Genomic DNA, 23789 nt, shown 5'->3' with positions numbered 1-23789 from the left:
GCTTTTAATGCATGCCAATATCATCTACTAGGACCCCCAGGTCCTTTTCCATCCTAGATTCCCCCAGAGGTTCTCCCCCCAGTGTATAGATTGCATTCATATTTTTGCCACCCAAATGCATTATTTTACATTTTTCTACATTGAACCTCATTTGCCATGTAGTCGCCCACCCCATTCATTTGTTCAGGTCTTTTTGCAAGGTTTCCACATCCTGCGGAGAAGTTATTGCCCTGCTTAGCTTAGTATCATCTGCAAATACAGAGATTGAACTGTTTATCCCATCCTCCAGGTCGTTTATAAACAAATTAAATAGGATTGGTCCCAGCACAGAACCCTGGGGAACCCCACTACCCACTATTCTGAGTACTCCCCATTTATCACCACCCTCTGAACTCGCCCTTGTAGCCAGTTTTCAATCCATGTACTCACCCTATGGTCCATGCCAACAGACCTTATTTTGTACAGTAAACGTTTATGGGGAACTGTGTCAAATGCTTTTGCAAAATCCAGATACACCATGTCTACGGTCCTTCCTTTATCTAGATGGCAACTCACCTCCTCATAGAAGGTTAAAAGATTGGTTTGGCAAGAACGATTCTTCATGAATCCATGCTGATTACTGCTAATGATATCGTTCTTATTACTAAAATCTTGTATATAGTCCCTTATCATCCCCTCCAAGAGTTTACATACTATTGATGTTAGGCTAACTGGTCTGTAATTCCCAGGGATGTATTTTGGGCCCTTTTTAAATATTGGTGCTACATTGGCTTTTCTCCAATCAGCTGGTACCATTCCAGTCAATAGACTGTCTGTAAAAATTAGCAACAACGGTCTGGCAATCACTTGACTGAGTTCCCCAAGTACCCTCGGATGCAAGCCATCTGGTCCCGGTGATTTATTAATGTTAAGTTTCTCAAGTCTAATTTTAATTCCGTCCTCTGTTAACCATGGAGGTGCTTCCTGTGTTGTGTCATGAGGATAAACACCGCAGTTTTGGTTACTGAAGCCCCCCGATTCACTCGTGAAGACTGAGGAGAATAATAAATTCAATACCTTTGCCATCTCCCCATCCTTTGTAAACAGATGTCCTTCCTCATTCTTTATGGGGCCAATATGGTCTGTCCTCCCTTTTTTACTGTTTACATATTAAAGAATTTCTTGCGATTTTTTTTTGCTCTCCTCCGCTATGTGTCTTTCATGTTCTATCTTAGCCATCCTAATTGCACCCTTACATTTCTTATTGCATTCTTTATAAAGTCTGAATGCTGAGGATGATCCCTCAACCTTGTATTTTTTGAAGGCCTTCTCCTTTGCTTTTATATGCATTTTTACATTGGAGTTAAGCCATCCAGGATTTTTGTTCGCTCTTTTAAATTTATTACTGTGACGGGAGGGCCCGTGGAACTCAGAATACATCTTATGTCTAAGTCACCCTGTGCCATCCTGGCACAGGGTGAGTGAGAAAATATATCTTGGATTACTTAAAATGGGACAGTAATATTTGTCCACAATATCTCCCAGGATGTATGTAGAGACTATTATTGGTTTGGTTGATTCTGAACGCAACCTGTTAATTGAATGAGCTGATCACATTGTCCTCTATACAATGTAGGAGACAGGACGACTCCTATTGGAGCTCATGTTAATAAGGTTAATTAGGTTTTGTTTGTATTGTTAATTGTAATTAGCTCCAGCTATTGTGTTTATATTACTGTGTGAAGCTCGGTGCCCACAAGTCTGGGCGAAAGGTCATGTCTCAGTCACCTAGGCTGTATAAAGGATTAGATAATTAGCTCATGTTAATTAGGTTACATTTGTATTGTTAGAGGAGGTTCCAACAGCATATAAAGTCTTGTAACTTTGATTCATAATAAACAGTCCATGTTAGCAGTGAAGCAAGTGTCGCCTTGTTTTCTGCTCAGAGAGGTTGGAATATCTTATATCTGTATACAGACTGGGAGGAAGTGGTATATGATGGAAGCACTCAAGCGGAGTGTGGGACGTTCCGTGACATTGGTGGCAAGCAGCGGGAAAGCTTCCTGAAGTCTGGGACATCCAAACCTCCAACTGGATCCAAGATCAGCATAGCAGACTTCAGTCACCCCAGCGGAGATATGGACCTGGCATCAGAATTCCCGGGGCTGCTGCGGATCATCCTTTCAACATACACCAGGACTGTGTCTGAGGATGAATACCTGGAGCTCAGGCAGCAAATTCGGGTGGAGCTCTGGATTGCAGCCCTCCGTCTCGCTGGTATAAAACAGGGCAAGTGCTTTCCAACCCAAGAGCAACGGGCCAGTGACCAACGGGCATTCCTGGGAGAGCAGCCCCAGGAGCAATGGGTGACTGAGTTGGACAGGTTGGTCCAGCAGGAGATAGAGCTGGACAATCGTTATCGGGCTCTGCAATGGCACGCAGAGGAGGGATATTTAGGGGAGACAACAGAATGCTCTCCGGAGGGATATGACTTTGGCGGCCCTGGATTGCTGTGGGAGAACCTTACAGATCTTTTTATGTTTGGCGATGAAGGGGAACCTGACCTTGAGGACCTGAGAGACTATAGAGAGTCTATGCTCGGTCTTGCAGGGGTCTCAGAGCTCAAACCTGATCTGGACCATTTGCTAAGGAAGGAACAGCATCTGGAAAGGGCATACAGGAAACTGCTAGAACAAGTTCAGCAGCATGCCAGAGAATCGGCAGTGGAAAATCCGGAGATTGCCGTCCCAAACCTGAAGTGCTGACAACAGGGCAGAGCTCTGCTAACCTCTGCCCAGAAATGATAGCATCTTCTGGGTTCCATGGACAGGAGATGGTGAACCTCTATCCCCAGACATCAGTTGCAGAGACATGGGATTTGATAGACTTTTCTGCTGAGGAAGAACAACCTGATGAGCCTCCAGCAGAAGAGCTGCTATCAGGGCCAAAGTTCACTGTGTTCTGCCCAGCACCAACAGTGGCTTCGGCCTTCCTGAGAGAAGAGGTAGTCGGCCTTTCTCCCACAACACTGACAGGGACATGTGATTTGATGAAGAATCGTTCTTGCCAAACCAATCTATTAACCTTCTATGAGGAGGTGAGTTGCCATCTAGATAATGGAAGGCCCGTAGACGTGGTGTATCTGGATTTTGCAAAAGCATTTGACACAGTTCCCCATAAACGTTTACTGTACAAAATAAGGTGCGTTGGCATGGACCATAGGGTGAGTACATGGATTGAAAACTGGCTACAAGGGCGTGTTCAGAGGGTGGTGATAAATGGGGAGTACTCAGAATGGTCAGGGGTGGGTAGTGGGGTTCCCCAGGGTTCTGTGCTGGGACCAATCCTATTTAATTTGTTCATAAATGACCTGGAGGATGGGATAAACAGTTCAATCTCTGTATTTGCAGACGATACTAAGCTAAGCAGGGCAATAACTTCTCCGCAGGATGTGGAAATCTTGCAAAAAGACCTGAACAAATGAATGGGGTGGGCGACTACATGGCAAATGAGGTTCAATGTAGAAAAATGTAAAATAATGCATTTGGGTGGCAAAAATATGAATGCAATCTATACACTGGGGGGAGAACCTCTGGGGGAATCTAGGATGGAAAAGGACCTGGGGGTCCTAGTGGATGATAGGCTCAGCAATGGCATGCAATGCCAAGCTGCTGCTAATAAAGCAAACAGAATTTTGGCATGCATTAAAAAGGGGGATCAACTCCAGAGATAAAACGATAATTCTCCCGCTCTACAAGACTCTGGTCCGCCCGCACCTGGAGTATGCTGTCCAGTTCTGGGCACCAGTCCTCAGGAGGGACGTTCTGGAAATGGAGCGAGTACAAAGAAGGGCAACAAAGCTAATAAAGGGTCTGGAGGATCTTAGTTATGAGGAAAGGTTGCGAGCACTGAACTTGTTCTCTCTGGAGAAGAGACGCTTGAGAGGGGATATGATTTCAATTTACAAATACTGTACTGGTGACCCCACAATAGGGATAAAACTTTTTCACAGAAGAGAGTTTAATAAGACTCGTGGCCACTCATTACAATTAGAAGAAAAGAGGTTTAACCTTAAACTACGTAGAGGGTTCTTTACTGTAAGAGCGGCAAGGATGTGGAATTCCCTTCCACAGGCGGTGGTCTCAGCGGGGAGCATTGATAGCTTCAAGAAACTATTAGATAATCACCTGAATGACCGCAATATACAGGGATATGTAATGTAATACTGACACATAATCACACACATAGGTTGGACTTGATGGACTTGTGTCTTTTTTCAACCTCACCTACTATGTAACTATGATTTTCTGCCAGCAGCATCTATGGTGTTAAAACAAACTTCTCCAGCTGAAGATCTGGTAACTGAACAGAGGGTCCAAGACCTCTGTCCCACACTTTTACCAATTCCAGAGACTGGGGATTTAATAGACGTTTCTGTAGAGGAGGAACCACCTGGCAAACCCCCAGCAGAAGTGCTGGCAACCGGACAGAGGGTCCAAGACCTCTGCCCCACACCTGCAGCAATTGTGGAGGCTCAGGCTGAGAAGATGGCAATCACTTCCCAGCAGCAGATACAGGGGGAGAAGGGAGAGGAGGTGTGTGTTGTCCCTCCCCAACAGTTGGCCAGGGTGGAGGAAGCGGGCTTTCCTCCCCAGCAAAGATCTGTGTACCTGGGAGACAGTACCATCGACATGTCGTCCCAGCAGCCAGATGAGGGAATGGAAAAGGAAGCAGCCGGCTCACCTCCCCAATGGCAGCTACACAGTTTGGGAGTGGAGGAAGCCAGCCTCCTGCCCCAACGGTTAGCCGGAGCGGAGGATGCGGAGTCCCCAGCAAAAGTGCTGGCAACAGGGCAGAGTGTTACCAACCTCTGCCCAGCACCGGCAACAACTACAGAGTTCCAGGGAGGCGGGGCAGTCGGCCTCCCTCTCCAACAGTTAGCCGGAACAGATGGTGTGGGGTTTCCATCAGAAGGGCTGGCAACAGGGCCGAGGACTGCTGGACTCTGCCCTCAACTAACAGAGGATGGATTTCCTGTGAAGGTGGATGGGACTTCAGTCTCCACCTGTATACCCCAGGGATGCTGGGCAGTGGGCCCCGATCCCCAACAGCATGACAGAGTGATCCCAGACAGCCTGTCTTCTCTCCAGCGGCAGAAAGGATTCCAGGGAGAAGAGCCAGTCCAGGCCTCTCCCCAGCAGCAGATATGTTCTCTGAGAGAGGCAGAGGTTGGCTGGGTGAGTAATACTCTGTTTGGAACAATTTGTTTGGGGTACTGTGTGGGTACAGGCATTAGAGGACTGGAACTACTTACTAACTTCGGAGTCAACCCGTCTGAGGTCTCCTCCTGTGTTAGTCTCCTGCCGAAAGGGGAGAGATGTGACGGGAGGGCCCGTGGAACTCAGAATACATCTTATGTCTAAGTCACCCTGTGCCATCCTGGCACAGGGTGAGTGAGAAAATATATCTTGGATTACTTAAAATTGGACAGTAATATTTGTCCACAATATCTCCCAGGATGTATGTAGAGACTATTATTGGTTTGGTTGATTCTGAACGCAACCTGTTAATTGAATGAGCTGATCACATTGTCCTCTATACAATGTAGGAGACGGGACGACTCCTATTGGAGTTCATGTTAATAAGGTTAATTAGGTTTTGTTTGTATTGTTAATTGTAATTAGCTCCAGCTATTGTGTTTATATTACTGTGTGAAGCTCGGTGCCCACAAGTCTGGGCGAAAGGTCATGTCTCAGTCACCTAGGCTGTATAAAGGATTAGATAATTAGCTCATGTTAATTAGGTTACAGTTGTATTGTTAGAGGAGGTTCCAACAGCATATAAAGTCTTGTAATTTTGATTCTAAATAAAGTTAGTCCTGATGTACTCCAAGACTGGTGTTGTCTAGTTCTTGGGGGTTCCTATAGCCAGATCCATTGGACTTGTGTTCCAGAACTTAGGAAGCGGTATACAGACGGAAGCACTCAAGCGGAGTGAGGGACATTCCGTGACAATTACCCAATGGGATACATTGGCTAATGCCCTTATTTAATATGCTCTTAAAGCAAACCCATCTCTCCTCCGTATTCTTTGTTCCTAATATTTTATCCTAATTTATGCCTTTTAGCAAGGTTTGTAGTTTAGGGAAGTTGGCTCTTTTGAAATTCAGTGTCTTTGTGTTCCCTTCATGTTTCCTATTTGTGTGATTTATACTGAAACGAATTGACCTGTGATCGCGGTTACCTAAATTGCCCCGTATTTCCACATCCGTGATCAGGTCTGTATTGTTGGTAATCAGTAGATCCAGTAATGTTTTATTTCTAGTTGGTGCGTCTACCATCTGACCCATAAAATTGTCCTGCAAGACATTAAGGAACTGGCGAGCCTTAAATGAACGCGCGGTTCCCTCCGCCCAGTCTATGTCTGGATAATTAAAATCCCCCATTATGATAACATTTCCCATCCTTGCTGAACTTAAAAACATACAACAAGACCTTCACAAATGGATGGCCCCCACTGTTTCCTGGTTCGGTAGGGCCTCAATCCTTAAGATGACGGTGCTCCCTCGGATACTATACAAAATGCAAACTATCCCGATCCATCTACCACCTTCCTTTTTGACATCCTACAGGAGGTTTTTCTGTGGGGAACCAAGGCAGCTCGAATTGGGTGGGCGAAGCTGGTCCTACCAAAATCTGGGGGTGGCATAGGTTTGCCGGATCTCCAGAGATACTACTGGGCAGTCCACTTAGCCAGAGTGGTGGACTTGAAATTACATGCACGGTGCAAGGACTAGGTACTGCTCGAGCAGTTGATCTCGTCAGCGGAGCTTCGCTTAACCCCCTTTTTTTTCCCAAAAAATATAGAACACCTCCTTTACACACTCATCCCCTCAGGGCAACACTTCAGGCATTTGACAGGGCCTGTAAAACTCATGCAGTGTGGGATAAAGACTGCACGATCACCCCTATCAAGGGTAACCCAGACTTTCCCCCAGGGATGGCCAAAACTTTTTTATTACTGGAGTGACCATACGCAGAAATGCAAGCTAAACATTTTTTCTTGAGGGGAAGGTTTTTCAGGCAAGGGGAGCTGGCCGCGTTGTCCAATACTAAATCTTTCCCCTTTTGGGCCTATATGCAACTTAAACATTACCTGGACAACGCGGCTAGCAGGGATAGCTTCACAAAGCCTCCTACTGTTTTTGAGTCGCTGTGCTCTAGCTCGTCTCCCCAGAATCATGTGATATCGATGCTCTAGGCCTCCATGTTCAAGGAACCATATGCCTCTTTGCGCTCGGAGCACAGGTTCTGGGAAACTGAGCTGGGCATGGAGATTAAGGACACCAGTTGGGACAGCGTACATTTATACATTCATAAAGGCTCTTTGAATGTCCACACTCAGGAAAATGGGTACAAAATTAAAACAAGATAGCACAAGACCCCAGAAGTACTCCACAAATTTATACCGACAGTCTCTGATCGATGCTGGAGATGTGAACAGGAATTGGGCACCTTCCTTCATATATGGTGGAAGTGCCCAATGATCCAGCCTTACTGGCAAAAGGTGCACGACATTACAACTGTGATCTCCTCTCTCCCATTAGAATTCTCACCAGCACAGTACCTCCTTTACCTTTCCAAAATACCTTCAAAAAGATACTACAAGTCATTGGCTATGCATTTGATTAATGCAGCCAGGCTCTGCCTGCCAGTTCATTGGCGGTCTAAATCCCCCCCTTCAATGAAAGAATGGATATCACCAGGGCCGGTACAAGGGGTGGGCAGAAGGGGCGGATGCCCTAGGCGGGACCATTTACTGGAGGAAGGGGGGCGCAGTAGAGGCCACGCTACAGACCGCTTTGATCTGTAGCTGCAGCGCTCCCCTTCCACCTCCTCCTCTTGTTTGACACACAGCGCCGGGAGCGCTGTGTGTCACACAGCTGGGTCTGTGTGTGTGTTCGGCGGTGCCATAAAAAGGACCCGCCCCCCTAGACTGGCTCATGTGGTAGCAGATTGAACCAGTGTTCTGCCTATCACACGAGCCAGTTTAGGGGGGCTGGACCTTGTTACACCGCTGCACACACACACAGACCCAGCTGTGTGACACACAGCGCTGCAGGAGATGTCGGCTGTGTGATCCATCCAGGGCAGGCTATGGTGAGTCTGCATTCATAGGCAAAGTGAGGCTGAAAATATGGTCACAGAGAGAGAGGCTGCGATTATGGTTACACAGGCTGCGATTATGGTCACAGAGAGAGAGGCTGCGATTATGGTCACACAGGCTGCGATTATGGTCACAGGGAGAGAGGCTGCGATTATGGTCACACAGAGAGAGGCTGCGATTATGGTCACAGAGAGGCTGCGATTATGGTCACAGAGGCTGTGATTATGGTCACAGAGGGGCTGCGATTATGGTCACAGAGGGGCTGCGATTATGGTCACAGAGGGGCTGCGATTATGGTCACACAGGCTGCAATTATGGTCACAGAGGCTGCAATTATGGTCACAGAGAGGCTGCAATTATGGGCACAGAGAGGCTGCAATTATGGGCACAGAGGCTGCGATTATGGTCACAGAGAGAGAGGCTGCGATTATGGTCACACAGGCTGTGATTATGGTCACACAGGCTGTGATTATGGTCACACAGGCTGTGATTATGGTCACACAGGCTGTGATTATGGTCACAGAGGCTGCGATTATGGTCACAGAGAGGCTGCAATTATGGGCACAGAGAGGCTGCAATTATGGGCACAGAGAGGCTGCAATTATGGTCACAGAGGCTGCAATTATGGTCACAGAGAGAGAGGCTGCAATTATGGTCACACAGGCTGTGATTATGGTCACAGAGGCTGCGATTATGGTCACAGAGAGAGAGGCTGCGATTATGGTCACAGAGGCTGTGATTATGGTCACAGAGAGAGAGGCTGCAATTATGGTCACACAGGCTGTGATTATGGTCACAGAGGCTGCGATTATGGTCACAGAGAGGCTGCAATTATGGGCACAGAGAGGCTGCAATTATGGTCACAGAGAGGCTGCAATTATGGTCACAGAGAGAGAGGCTGCAATTATGGTCACACAGGCTGTGATTATGGTCACAGAGGCTGCGATTATGGTCACAGAGAGAGAGGCTGCGATTATGGTCACAGAGGCTGTGATTATGGTCACAGAGAGAGAGGCTGCAATTATGGTCACACAGGCTGTGATTATGGTCACAGAGGCTGCGATTATGGTCGCAGAGAGGCTGCAATTATGGTAACAGAGGCTGCGATATTGGTCACAGGCTGCGATCATGGTCACAGAGGCTGTGATTATGGTCACAGAGAGGCTGCAATTATGGTCACAGAGGCTGCAATTATGGTCACAGAGGCTGCAATTATGGTCACAGAGGCTGCGATTATGGTCACAGAGGCTGCGATTATGGTCACAGAGGCTGCGATTATGGTCACAGAGAGAGAGGCTGTGATTATGGTCACAGAGAGAGAGGCTGTGATTATGGTCACACAGGCTACAATTATGGTCACAGAGGCTGCGATTATGGTCACAGAGAGAGAGGCTGTGATTATGGTCACACAGGCTGCAATTATGGTCACAGAAGCTGCGATTATTGTCACAGAGGCTGCGATTATGGTCACAGAAGGGCTGCAATTATGGTCACACAGGCTGCGATTATGGTCACACAGGCTGCGATTATGGTCACAGAGAGGCTGCGATTATGGGCACAGAGGCTGCGATTATGGTCACAGAGAGGCTGCAATTATGGGCACAGAGAGGCTGCAATTATGGGCACAGAGAGGCTGCAATTATGGGCACAGAGAGAGAGGCTGAAACTATGGGCACAGAGAGGCTGCGATTATGGTCACAGAGGCTGCGATTATGGGCACAAAGAGAGAGGCTGAAACTATGGGCACAGAGAGGCTGCAGATTATGGGCACAGAGGCTGCGATTATGGGCACAGTGAGGCTGAAATTATGGGCATAGTGAGGCGGCATTGATGGGCACAGCAGTAGGCTGCATTTGATGGGCACTGGGGAGACTGCATTGATCTCTTGTATCATGTCTGCAGTCTCTGAGGGGAGTTTGCTTAATTAGCAATGGTATTGGTAATATGCAGCAGGAAGGGGGTCAATGCACTGTCACTGATGCATTAGTATAAATCCCATCGTCTGTAGGCGCTGTAGCTTTTCACAAGGGGGGGCGCAGTTTTTCATCTTCGCCCTGGGCACCGGATGACCTTGTCCCGGAACTGGGTATCATGCATTAATCTCAACAACAGAAAGAGGAGACAAGGGAGTCCCCAGAAAGCAAAAAAGGGGAATGGTCAACTACGGCTTATGGTACAAAAATGCAAAAAGGCTTTATTAAGGGTAAGGGGGGTGGGGGTATTTACATATACAAAAAATTCCAAATATATGTAAGATAAACAATGTATCTAAATAACACAGTCCGTCTCACTACACTAAACCAAAATTAAAAACCATGCTGCAACATTGATGAATAAAACTGCAGAGCGTGCCTGCAGGCCAAAAACGCATGCAGTGTCCATTTGAATCCAAAGAAAAAAGTATTGCACCAAACATTACATGGAGTAAGCTACTGATGGGATATCAAGTCTTATGTGGTCTAGTATTAACTGTGCATCAGATTGAGCAGTACTGAGAAAAAAAAAAAAAAAAAAAAAAAAAACCCACATATATCCACATAGACAGGACCTTACATAGCTGAATTAGGTGGGGTTTTTTTTTAAAAAAAAAACCTCTGTTAGAAGGAAATCCTCCACAAGCAGTTTCCAACCTCAGTGCACTAAATGTGTGTTTACACCAGTTGTTTTGGAAATGGAAAGACCAGCGTTCCTGTTACTAGGTATGTCCAGTGCACAAACACTATTTCCTCAATGCAGCATAAAAGGAGCAAAGGACAAACCACTCCAAAGAAAGAGCTTAGTCTCTTTTCCAATCTAGACCAGGATGATATTTTCACAGTTCATCAGTTTCAAGTGTGTCAATCCATGCAGGAGGGTGAATGGCAAACAGATGCAAAGACTATTGATAAGCAGGTAAGGAGGGAAAGAGAAACTGCCCGTTGGGCTCTCACCTCTTTCAAGTACTGGGGATGTCCTCAGACTCTGCTGTCTTGCTGTTTGGCATGGAGCGGCTCACAGTCAGTTCAGAGCAACATTCAGTGTGTAGTCACAGCACACCATTCTCCTCAATAGTAGACACTGCAGACTGTGTGATCACATGACCGGTCACATGGTTAGGAAGAGACCAGGAACCAGGAACTTTGCATTCAATTGCTGATGCGGAATTAGCTTGTGAAGTATGGTGCTGTATGCAAATCACAGGGAAACCCTTTTACATTGCTGGAAAAGGAAGCATGTTGAAGGCCTGCTGACAAGCCCTGCAGGGGCTGCGTTGACGTTTCGTACGCCTCCGCGTACTTCTTCAGAACAATTTGGCATTGAATTAAGGTTGATTTAAATAGGGAACACTGTCCAATCAGATCAAACCATGCCAAATAGCTTTTTTCTGCCATCTTATGGTCACATCAGGTAATGCAGTGGAAAAAAGGTGCCAATCAGTTGCTCAAACGAAAAAGTACTTATTTGCAAGGGGGGAGAAAGGAATACAATCTCACATATCACCAGGCATCAAGTAAAGAGCGCAATAGACATTGTAATAAATTTCCTCATAAGGTGGAATGGCCCTCATGGTCAGAAATAAATTCTATCAAAAACAACCAAAACAAGAGATCAGCCGGGGAGCCTTTATAGAACACTTCAAACCTAATGTTTATGGTTCAAGAAAGACACTCAGGCTTAGTTCGTGGTTCAAGCCATTAGGTTGAAGAGTACCAAGCCTGAATATCCATTTTTTCTCTTTGCGTAGGAGTACCCTGTCAAAGTCACCCCTACGGTCTGTCAGAGAAAGGGCATAAAAGCCCTTTACCCTCAGACCTGTGGTTTTGCCCTGATGAAAATCCAAAAAGTGTTGAGCCACTGAAGTTTCTTCCTTTAGCCTGATACTCTTCAGGTGTTCCCCGAATCTAACACGCAGCTGTCTCTTAGTTTTGCCTACATACAATTTATGACATGGGCATTCGAGAACATAGAGTATTCTAGTTGTGGCACAGTTAATGAAAGACCGAATCTCAAATTGTTGACTACCATCCGAATTTCTAAAGGTTTTTGAGCGGTCCACATACTTACATGTGCCACAGTGGCCACACGGAAACATGCCGTTGACCCGAGGCATATCAGTGAGCCAACTTCTATTTGAGGGCCGTACAAACTCAGATTGCACCAGCATGTCATTGAGGTTTTGGGCTCGTTTAGCAACCATTGACGGTCTCTCACCGATAATTTGCCTCGACCCAACAGCCCGCAACAGTATGTGCCAATGTTTTGAGAGGATTGTATTAACCTGGTGCCACTGGGACCCATAGGGGGTGATAAATCTCACCAGTCCCTCAGTCTCCTGTTGTGTCTTTTTCTGGGGTAAGAGGAGGTCAGCTCTCCTCTTATGTCCTGCGATGCTCATTGCTCGCTTGAGGGTACGGTGGGGGTATCCCCTTTCCCTGAATCTCTGGTAGAGTTGTTTAGATTCGGAAAAGTAGTCCTCCTCAGTAGAGCAATTTCTGCGGATTCTCATGAACTGTCCAACCGGGATCCCACGTATCAGAGACTTGGGGTGGTGGCTATCCGCCTGTAGTAATGTATTTGCGGCTGTTTCCTTTCGGAAAGTACTAGTAATCAACCTACCACCCTCAAGTCGGATAGATAGGTCCAGGAAGGAGAGTTGATGGGGATCCGCAGTATAAGTTAGATGTATATTTCTAGTGTTGTTTTCTAGCTCTGCCATAAACACCTCCAGTTCATCTGAAGTCCCTGCCCATACCATCAGGACATCATCGATGTACCTCAGCCAGCAGCATGCATGGCCGAGGTACATCGATGAGGCATAAACTTTCTCCTCCTCCCACCAGCCCAGGTGCAGACACGCATAGGCCGGGGCCCATGGGGCTCCCATAGAGGTGCCACGCAGCTGCTGATAGTTAGACCCAGAGAACTGGAAAAAGTTGTGCTTGAGTGCAAGCTCTAGGAGATCAAGGATGAATTCATTTTGGGCTCCCATTTCTGGGAAGTGTTTCTCTAGGAAGTGATATACCGCCAAAATGCCCCACTCGTGGGGAATAGATGTGTAAAGCGACTCCACATCGATCCCCACGAGTAGGGCACCCTCCGGGAATTCTAATGCACTGATCTTATTCAATACGTCCCCTGTGTCACGTACGTACGAAGTCAAAGACAAGACCATGTCCTTGATTAAGGAATCTATATATTTCCCCAGTCTCTCCAGGGGACCACGAATGGCAGAGACAATAGGTCTTCCTGGAGGGGCCTTTCTATTTTTATGGACCTTAGGGATTATATAAAATGTTGGTTTATTGAAGTCCACCACTCTCAAGAATTCCAATTCCTTTTTAGAAATTAAATTGGCCTCAAATGCCCATTGTAATTTCTCATTAATAAGTTCCACCAGGTCCTGGAATGGATCATGGTGTAGTCTTTTATAGGTAGATTCATCATTTAGGAGTCGTTGTACCTCCCCCTCGTAAAAATCCACCGAGAGGAGGACGACATTACCTCCTTTATCACTCTTTTTGATAATCACTTGGTCCGCTTCCCTAAGCTCTTTTAATGCCTTCCTTTCCTCATATGTGAGGTTATCACCCATGATGGTTTCCCAATTTAATTTTTTGAGGTCCTCCTCAACAAGGTCGAGGAACACCCCAAGCCATTTGTTCTTCCGAAATAAAGGCATTTTGGTTGAACGGATCTTTAATTTGGGATCTCTTTTCCACCCCGACATCTCTGGAGCTTCCTCCTCACCAGAGGACTGGCCTCCTTCTTCCATCAATATCATTAATGATTCTAGGGCCTCAGTTTCTCTGGTATCTAGCTGTAGATCATTTAGGGGAGTTTTGTCAGAATAGATCTCCTTGAGGTATACTTTCCTCAAAAAAAGGCAGAGGTCCTTATATACCCCAAAGTGGTCCATACTCGTAGTAGGGGAAAAGGATAGACCCTTGCTTAATAAATCAATATGTCATTTCTCCAATTGAAAATCAGAGAGATTAATGATTTTAAAATCTTCTACTGGGTCATTCAAATGGAGTGCATTTAGCTGGGGCGTTTTTGGCTCCGAGTCGTTGTCCGCTCTGTTCCTATTGGGTCCCCCCTTCCTTCCTTCCTTCCTTGTCTTCCTTTTCCTCGATTCCCTCCTCCTCCTGTTGTCCCTTGTTTGCCTCCCTTTAGTATACCCCTGGACGGGGGAGATTTCTGCTGGTCCAGTAGGTCTTTGTCTAAAAAAGACACGGTATGGCGGGTTTCGTCTTCACTACCAGAAGACTGGGCACCTGTCTCTGTATCAGAGCAAGAGGGGAATCTACGATTCCGCGATCTACTTCTGCTTCCCCTTATTGACAGGTCAAAAATTTCCCCTTTTGCCCAGTCATCTAAATCCCTCTTAAATTTGTTGTGTTTGGTAATTTTAAGATTTTTTTGAGTTCTATCGACTTCCTTCTTGAGGAAATCGTTGAGTCTCTCAAAATCAGGATTATCCTTCAATGGCTCAAGCTTTTCACTAGTCTCTTGAATCTGGATCTGTAACGAGGTCAATTGATCTTTCTCCTCCTCTACAATCAACCGCATTACTTCCAGGCCATGTTTAATACATTGTTCTTTCCACTTAGTTAGGAATTTCTCAGTATGAAGGTGGGTAGCCGGCACTACCCTCTCCCTTAGTCCCCGTGGGACAATACCCCTTTCTATATAAGACTCAAGTGACAAAATGTCCCATTTTCTATTCAGGGATTTAATAATTAATTTTTTGTGTTCCTTGAATAAGGGTTTTAGGTCGTCTTGCACTGGCGGCTCCACCCCCATTGAACTCCCATCAAAAGTGGCCCTTATTTCAGCATCAAAATCATCCCCGGGTATAAAGGCCATTCCACCACAAAGAGAAAAAATATAAATCAAAAAGACATGACAATTACAAAGAGGCACCAGAACGGTATTAGTGGAGAGAGATATAACACCGCCACCCCCTACACTTGGAGCCAAAAACAAGGGAGGGGATCCAGACTCAAGGAAGACCGTAGAATGGTCAAAATAGTAAAGCAAAAAATGGGGGGTAAAAGGTCCTTGAATCCACACTCACCAAAGTAGCAAACAGCAAATAGAGTACCAGCCGATTCGTCAATATGTGACGGGATACCTGCCCTAAAAGCAATGGCACTATATCAACAACAGAAAGAGGAGACAAGGGAGTCCCCAGAAAGCAAAAAAGGGGAATGGTCAACTACGGCTTATGGTACAAAAATGCAAAAAGGCTTTATTAAGGGTAGGGGGAAATTGCTCTACTGAGGAGGACTACTTTTCCGAATCTAAACAACTCTACCAGAGATTCAGGGAAAGGGGATACCCCCACCGTACCCTCAAGCGAGCAATGAGCATCGCAGGACATAAGAGGAGAGCTGACCTCCTCTTACCCCAGAAAAAGACACAACAGGAGACTGAGGGACTGGTGAGATTTATCACCCCCTATGGGTCCCAGTGGCACCAGGTTAATACAATCCTCTCAAAACATTGGCACATACTGTTGCGGGCTGTTGGGTCGAGGCAAATTATCGGTGAGAGACCGTCAATGGTTGCTAAACGAGCCCAAAACCTCAATGACATGCTGGTGCAATCTGAGTTTGTACGGCCCTCAAATAGAAGTTGGCTCACTGATATGCCTCGGGTCAACGGCATGTTTCCGTGTGGCCACTGTGGCACATGTAAGTATGTGGACCGCTCAAAAACCTTTAGAAATTCGGATGGTAGTCAACAATTTGAGATTCGGTCTTTCATTAACTGTGCCACAACTAGAATACTCTATGTTCTCGAATGCCCATGTCATAAATTGTATGTAGGCAAAACTAAGAGACAGCTGCATGTTAGATTCGGGGAACACCTGAAGAGTATCAGGCTAAAGGAAGAAACTTCAGTGGCTCAACACTTTTTGGATTTTCATCAGGGCAAAACCACAGGTCTGAGGGTAAAGGGCTTTTATGCCCTTTCTCTGACAGACCGTAGGGGTGACTTTGACAGGGTACTCCTACGCAAAGAGAAAAAATGGATATTCAGGCTTGGTACTCTTCAACCTAATGGCTTGAACCACGAACTAAGCCTGAGTGTCTTTCTTGAACCATAAACATTAGGTTTGAAGTGTTCTATAAAGGCTCCCCGGCTGATCTCTTGTTTTGGTTGTTTTTGATAGAATTTATTTCTGACCATGAGGGCCATTCCACCTTATGAGGAAATTTATTACAATGTCTATTGCGCTCTTTACTTGATGCCTGGTGATATGTGAGATTGTATTCCTTTCTCCCCCCTTGCAAATAAGTACTTTTTCGTTTGAGCAACTGATTGGCACCTTTTTTCCACTGCATTACCTGATGTGACCATAAGATGGCAGAAAAAAGCTATTTGGCATGGTTTGATCTGATTGGACAGTGTTCCCTATTTAAATCAACCTTAATTCAATGCCAAATTGTTCTGAAGAAGTACGCGGAGGCGTACGAAACGTCAACGCAGCCCCTGCAGGGCTTGTCAGCAGGCCTTCAACATGCTTCCTTTTCCAGCAATGTAAAAGGGTTTCCCTGTGATTTGCATACAGCACCATACTTCACAAGCTAATTCCGCATCAGCAATTGAATGCAAAGTTCCTGGTTCCTGGTCTCTTCCTAACCATGTGACCGGTCATGTGATCACACAGTCTGCAGTGTCTACTATTGAGGAGAATGGTGTGCTGTGACTACACACTGAATGTTGCTCTGAACTGACTGTGAGCCGCTCCATGCCAAACAGCAAGACAGCAGAGTCTGAGGACATCCCCAGTAGGGATGAGCTTCGAGTTCGAGTCGAACTCATGTTCGACTCGAACATTGGCTGTTCGCAAGTTCACCGAACAGCGAACAATTTGGGGTGTTCGCGGCAAATTCGAATGCCGCGGAACACCCTTTAAAAGTCTATGGGAGAAATCAAAAGTGCTAATTTTAAAGGCTAATATGCAAGTTATTGTCATAAAAAGTGTTTGGGGACCTGGGTCCTGCCCCAGGGGACATGGATCAATGCAAAAAAAAGTTTTAAAAACGGCCGTTTTTTCAGGAGCAGTGATTTTAATAATACTTAAAGTCAATCAATAAAAGTGTAATATCCCTTTAAATTTCGTACCTGGGGGGTGTCTATAGTGTGCCTGTAAAGGGGCGCATGTTTCCTGTGTTTAGAACAGTCTGACAGCAAAATGACATTTTGAAGGAAAAAACTCATTTAAAACTACCCGCGGCTATTGCATTGCCGACAATACACATAGAAGTTCATTGATAAAAACGGCATGGGAATTCCCCAAAGGGGAACCCCGAACCAAAATTAAAAAAAAAAAATGACGTGGGGGTCCCCCTAAATTCCATACCAGGCCCTTCAGGTCTGGTATGGATATTAAGGGGAACCCCGGCCAAAATTTAAAAAAAAAAATGACGTGGGGTTCCCCCTAAATTCCATACCAGACCCTTCAGGTCTAGTATGGATTTTAAGGGGAACCCCGCGCCAAAAAAAAAAAAAAAAAACGGCGTGGGGTCCCCCCAAAAATCCATACCAGACCCTTATCCGAGCACGCAACCTGGCAGGCCGCAGGAAAAGAGGGGGGGACAAGAGTGCGGCCCCCCCTCCCTCCTGAACCGTACCAGGCCACATGCCCTCAACATTGGGAGGGTGCTTTGGGGTAGCCCCCCAAAACACCTTGTCCCCATGTTGATGAGGACAAGGGCCTCATCCCCACAACCCTGGCCGGTGGTTGTGGGGGTCTGCGGGCGGGGGGCTTATCGGAATCTGGAAGCCCCCTTTAACAAGGTGACCCCCAGATCCCGGCCCCCCCCCTGTGTGAAATGGTAAGGGGGTACATAAGTACCCCTACCATTTCACGAAAAAAGTGTCAAAAATGTTAAAAATGACAAGAGACAGTTTTTGACAATTCCTTTATTTAAATGCTTCTTCTTTCTTCTATCTTGCTTCATCTTCTGGTTCTTCTGGCTCTTCTGGTTCTTCTGGTTCTTCCTCCGGCGTTCTCGTCCAGCATCTCCTCCGCGGCGTCTTCTGTCTTCTTCTCCTCGGGCCGCTCCGCACCCATGGCATGGGGGGGAGGCTCCCGCTCTTCTTCTCTTCTTCTTTTCTTCTTTTCTTCTTTTCTTCTCTTCTTCTCTTCTTCTTCATTTTCTTCTCCGGGCCGCTCCGCAATCCATGCTGACATGGAGGGAGGCTCCCGCTGTGTGACGGCGCTCCTCGTCTGACAGTTCTTAAATAACGGGGGGGGGGCGGGGCCACCCGGTGACCCCGCCCCCCTCTGACGCACGGTGAATTGACGGGACTTCCCTGTGACGTCACGGGGAATGCCACAGGGAAGTCCCGTCAATTCACCGTGCGTCAGAGGGGGGCGGGGTCACCGGGTGGCCCCGCCCCCCCCCCGTTATTTAAGAACTGTCAGACGAGGAGCGCCGTCACACAGCGGGAGCCTCCCTCCATGTCAGCATGGATTGCGGAGCGGCCCGGAGAAGAAAATGAAGAAGAAGAGAAGAAGAGAAGAAAAGAAGAAAAGAAGAAAAGAAGAAGAGAAGAAGAGCGGGAGCCTCCCCCCCATGCCATGGGTGCGGAGCGGCCCGAGGAGAAGAAGACAGAAGACGCCGCGGAGGAGATGCTGGACGAGAACGCCGGAGGAAGAACCAGAAGAACCAGAAGAGCCAGAAGAACCAGAAGATGAAGCAAGATAGAAGAAAGAAGAAGCATTTAAATAAAGGAATTGTCAAAAACTGTCTCTTGTCATTTTTAACATTTTTGACACTTTTTTCGTGAAATGGTAGGGGTACTTATGTACCCCCTTACCATTTCACACAGGGGGGGGGGCCGGGATCTGGGGGTCACCTTGTTAAAGGGGGCTTCCAGATTCCGATAAGCCCCCCGCCCGCAGACCCCCACAACCACCGGCCAGGGTTGTGGGGATGAGGCCCTTGTCCTCATCAACATGGGGACAAGGTGTTTTGGGGGGCTACCCCAAAGCACCCTCCCAATGTTGAGGGCATGTGGCCTGGTACGGTTCAGGAGGGAGGGGGGGCCGCACTCTTGTCCCCCCCTCTTTTCCTGCGGCCTGCCAGGTTGCGTGCTCGGATAAGGGTCTGGTATGGATTTTTGGGGGGACCCCACGCCGTTTTTTTTTTTTTTTTTGGCGCGGGGTTCCCCTTAAAATCCATACCAGACCTGAAGGGTCTGGTATGGAATTTAGGGGGAACCCCACGTCATTTTTTTTTTTTAAATTTTGGCCGGGGTTCCCCTTAATATCCATACCAGACCTGAAGGGCCTGGTATGGAATTTAGGGGGACCCCCACGTCATTTTTTTTTTTTAATTTTGGTTCGGGGTTCCCCTTTGGGGAATTCCCATGCCGTTTTTATCAATGAACTTCTATGTGTATTGTCGGCAATGCAATAGCCGCGGGTAGTTTTAAATGAGTTTTTTCCTTCAAAATGTCATTTTGCTGTCAGACTGTTCTAAACACAGGAAACATGCGCCCCTTTACAGGCACACTATAGACACCCCCCAGATACGAAATTTAAAGGGATATTACACTTTTATTGTTTGACTTTAAGCATTATTAAAATCACTGCTCCTGAAAAAACGGCCGTTTTTAAAACTTTTTTTTGCATTGATCCATGTCCCCTGGGGCAGGACCCAGGTCCCCAAACACTTTTTATGACAATAACTTGCATATAAGCCTTGAAAATTAGCACTTTTGGTTATTCATGTTCGTGTCCCATAGACTTTAACGGTGTTCGCATGTTCGAACGAACTTTTTTCCTGTTCGCATGTTCTGGTGCGAACCGAACAGGGGGGTGTTCGGCTCATCCCTAATCCCCAGTACTTGAAAGAGGTGAGAGCCCAACGGGCAGTTTCTCTTTCCCTCCTTACCTGCTTATCAATAGTCTTTGCATCTGTTTGCCATTCACCCTCCTGCATGGATTGACACACTTGAAACTGATGAACTGTGAAAATATCATCCTGGTCTAGATTGGAAAAGAGACTAAGCTCTTTCTTTGGAGTGGTTTGTCCTTTGCTCCTTTTATGCTGCATTGAGGAAATAGTGTTTGTGCACTGGACATACCTAGTAACAGGAACGCTGGTCTTTCCATTTCCAAAACAATTGGTGTAAACACACATTTAGTGCACTGAGGTTGGAAACTGCTTGTGGAGGATTTCCTTCTAACAGAGGGTTTTTTTTTAAAAAACCCCACCTAATTCAGCTATGTAAGGTCCTGTCTATGTGGATATATGTGGGTTTTTTTTTTTTTTTTTTCTCAGTACTGCTCAATCTGATGCACAGTTAATACTAGACCACATAAGACTTGATATCCCATCAGTAGCTTACTCCATGTAATGTTTGGTGCAATACTTTTTTCTTTGGATTCAAATGGACACTGCATGCGTTTTTGGCCTGCAGGCACGCTCTGCAGTTTTATTCATCAATGTTGCAGCATGGTTTTTAATTTTGGTTTAGTGTAGTGAGACGGACTGTGTTATTTAGATACATTGTTTATCTTACATATATTTGGAATTTTTTGTATATGTAAATACCCCCCCCCCCTACCCTTAATAAAGCCTTTTTGCATTTTTGTACCATAAGCCGTAGTTGACCATTCCCCTTTTTTGCTTTCTGGGGACTCCCTTGTCTCCTCTTTCTGTTGTTGATATAGTGCCATTGCTTTTAGGGCAGGTATCCCGTCACATATTGACGAATCGGCTGGTACTCTATTTGCTGTTTGCTACTTTGGTGAGTGTGGATTCAAGGACCTTTTACCCCCCATTTTTTATCATGCATTAATCGAATAGCTAAGATGGAAGAGCTGATACACATTACTCAAGACAGGATTTCCAGGTTTACAGCAACATGGGCTAATTGGTTTGAATTTCGATCCTCTCAGCAATATCAGGAGCTTATACAAAATTCTACCTAATTCATGCCTTATTGCTTTTGACACGCCTTGTTGATACATCACACAAGCATTCTGCACTGGGGGTCTCAGGTGGTGTGCCTGGTAGCGACTGGAAAGGGTAGTAGGTGGTTTCCCACCCCCTCTCCTAATAGGGACTAATACTCACCCCCTTTTTTTCCCTTTCTTTTCCTTTCTTATCTTTTTTTCTTTTCTTTTCTTTTCTGTTTTTCTCTTATCTCCTTTTTCTTTCCTCCCTTTTTCTAGGAACAGATGGGGGGCATGGGCGGTCTCAGTAGTCTGCCCGTCCCCCCATTCCCCCATTTCATATCATATCATATGCAATAAACAGGAATCGGGTTGGAATGGCCGGGGGATTCTGTGGCCCCGGTTGCTCTAACGTGGTTGAAGTTAGAGAGATATTAATGCAAGCACTGGATATGCTCGGATTCCATTTGGGGTAACACAGGACTACCTATGTCAGGCACTTAAACTGCATTTGATGTAGGAATTATGACAAAGGCATGGTCTTTGATATATCTCTATATATCAAAGACCATGCCTTTGTCATAATTCCTACATCAAATGCAGTTTAAGTGCCTGACATAGGTAGTCCTGTGTTACCCCAAATGGAATCCGAGCATATCCAGTGCTTGCATTAATATCTCTCTAACTTCAACCACGTTAGAGCAGCACATAGAGATGTTAGCACATCTCTATGTGCTGCAATGTTGTTTATACCCTGTTTTATTTTGAAGATATCTCTTTGATGATACCTTTTGTATTACTGTTTGAAAACTTTACTAAAATCTTTATGGAAAAAAAAAAAAGGAACTCCATCCATTGGTCTTTTTTTTGTGTGTGTGTTTGGGGGGACGGTGGCTCATGTGGAGTAATGGCTAAAATGGTTTCTAGTTTCTTGGGGTTTTTTTGTGTGTGTGTGTGTGGGGGGGGGGGGGAGGGGGTTGGATGAGAGGCTTGAATGGAACAAATGGCTGATGGGGGCCCGTTTTTTTTTCATTGGGGGGGTTATTTTATTTTTTGGTGTGGAAGAGACGAAGTGGCTGTGGGTGGTGTTTGTGGGGACAAATGGCTGATGGGGGGCTGTTTTTTTCTGGGGGGTGATAGGAAGCAGTGGTGAATGGCCTGTATGGGGACAAATGGCTGATGGGGGGCCTGTTTTTGCATTTTTTTTGGGGGGGGGTTATTTTTTTTATTTTTATTTTTTGGTGGGGGCAGGAGGAAGTGGCGGTGGGTGGCCTTTGTGGGGACAAATACAGTATCTCACAAAAGTGAGTACACCCCTCACATTTTTGTAAATATTTTCTTATATCTTATGTGGCAACACTGAAGAAATGACACTTGACTACAATGTAAAGTAGTGAGTGTAAATTTGCTGTCCCCTCAAAATAACTCAAAACACAGCCATTAATGTTTAAACCGCTGGCAACAAAAGTTAGTACACCCCTAAGTAAAAATTTCCAAATTGGGCCCAAAGTGTCAATATTTTGTGTAGCCACCATTATTTGGAGTTCAACTTCACAGGTTGCCACTGGAGTCCTCTTCCACTCCTCCATGACGGCATCACAGAGCTGATGGATATTGGAGATCCTGCGCTCCTCCACCTTCCATTTGAGGATGCCTCACAGATGCTCAATAGGGTTTAGGTCTGGAGACATGCTTGGCCAGTCCATCACCTTTACCCTCAGCTTTTTTAGCAAGGCAGTGGTGGTCTTGGAGGTGTGTTTGGGGTCGTTATGCTGGAATACTGCCATGCTACCCAGTCTCCGAAGGGAGGGGATCATGCTCTGCTTCAGTATGTCACAGTACATGTTGGCATTCATGGTTCCCTGAATGAACTGTAGCTCCCCAGTGCCGGCAGCCCCAGACCATGACACTCCCACCACCATGTTTGACTGTAGGCAAGACACACTTGTCTTTGTACTCCTCACCTGGTTGCCGCCACACACGCTTGACACCATGTGAACCAAATAAGTTTATCTTGGTCCCATCAGTTCCAGTAATCCATGTTCTTAGTCTGCTTGTCTTCAGCAAACTATTTGCAGACTTTCTTGTGCATCATCTTTAGAAGGGGCTTCCTTCTGGGATGACAGCCATGCAGATCAATTTGATGCAGTGTGGTCTGAGCACTGACAGGCTGAACCTCTACTCCTTCTGCAGCAATTCTGGCAGCACTCATACGTCTATTTACCAAAGACAACCTCCTGGATATGACGCTGAGCATGCACACTCAACTTCTTTGGTCGACCATGTCGAGGCCTGTCCCGAGTGAAACCTGTTCTGTTAAACTGCTGTATGGTCTTGGCCACCGTGCTGCAGCTGAGTTTCAGGGTCTTGGCAATCTTCTTATAGCCTAGGCCATCATTATGTAGAGCAACAATTCTTTTTTTCAGATCCTCAGAGTTGTTTGCCATGAGGTGCCATGTTGAACATCCAGTGACCAGTATGAGAGAGTGAGAGCGATAACACCATATTTAACACACCTGCTCCCAACTGTTGTGGAAATTAATGTACACTACGCGTAATCAATTTCGCTTGTGCTAATAAGCGCACTTTTCAGCTCTTTTGGATAATGCAATGAGTGCACACGTGCTTATCAAGTAAAACACACACAATAGTTGTTTCTATGGAAGCTCCTCAGACAGTCCTGGGTTGTTATGGGTGCTCAAGCCCAGGTATTCCTTCAAACAGTAGGTGTTATACAAAACTC

This window comes from Aquarana catesbeiana, linkage group LG10, assembly GCF_042186555.1.
Source record: "Aquarana catesbeiana isolate 2022-GZ linkage group LG10, ASM4218655v1, whole genome shotgun sequence".
Taxonomy (NCBI): domain Eukaryota; kingdom Metazoa; phylum Chordata; class Amphibia; order Anura; family Ranidae; genus Aquarana; species Aquarana catesbeiana.
Note: the sequence above shows the minus strand (reverse complement) of the source record.